Source organism: Apis laboriosa, unplaced genomic scaffold, assembly GCF_014066325.1.
Source record: "Apis laboriosa isolate Shangri-la unplaced genomic scaffold, ASM1406632v1 scaffold5_cov152, whole genome shotgun sequence".
NCBI classification, from domain to species: Eukaryota; Metazoa; Arthropoda; class Insecta; order Hymenoptera; family Apidae; genus Apis; species Apis laboriosa.
In genome coordinates, this window is record NW_025223857.1 from 3899207 (window position 1) to 3900120 (window position 914).

The following is a 914-nucleotide window of genomic DNA, read 5'->3' on the forward strand; positions in this document are numbered from 1 at the left end:
CACAGTAATATATATTTCTCTATATTATTATTTTTCATACCGACATATAATATAATCTCTCTGTCGTTTTGTATTTGTCTCGCATGTTATCGATAACATCATCAACGCAATCACATAATATTCTATCAATTGATATTAATTATCAACAAAAAAAATCTTAATTATTAAACAACATACGAAATATATTATACTTAAAAACATATATAATAGAAACGACATCAAACAACAAGATGATTCATTTGTTAGAATGAAATCAAGTCAAGAAAAAAGATGTATTAATGTATTAATGAATTCTCGCAGGATTCTAGTTCAAGGTACTGTGAAAAAACGTAAGTTTACTACACTCAATTCCCATGGCTCCGTTTAGAGTTGAGTGGGGTCAGTACATTGATTATTACAATACATGTACACGCGTATTATATTTTACAATGCTCCTTTTCCATAGCGAGAAAGATCAATCTTAGATACTTTACAATAGAGAAAAGGCACCTGGATGCGCAAGAGACAATTGATGGAGATAAATAAAATGAATTATCACATTTGACAACTCGTAGAAAAAGGAAGATAAAGAAAACCCTAATTGTCGCGCTCTTGTGCGCCCGTCTTACTTAACACGATAAAAATTTTCAATTGTTACAAAGGTGGTGTTAACTTTGTCCATTTCCATCATATAAAAACGGATTTCATATCTATCACATACAAAGTCTGAAACGACAATGTGGCACAAATACATAACTCGTACCGAGCCAAGACTATATCTCTCATGCTCAATTTGTTGGAATTAATTATTTTTACTCGTTCTCTCTCTCTTTCTCTCTCTCTCGTTCGCTCGCTCACCCGCTCATTCGATCATTCACTCACTCACTTTCTTTCTTTCTCTCTCTCTCTCTCTCTCTCTCTCTCTCTCTCTCTCT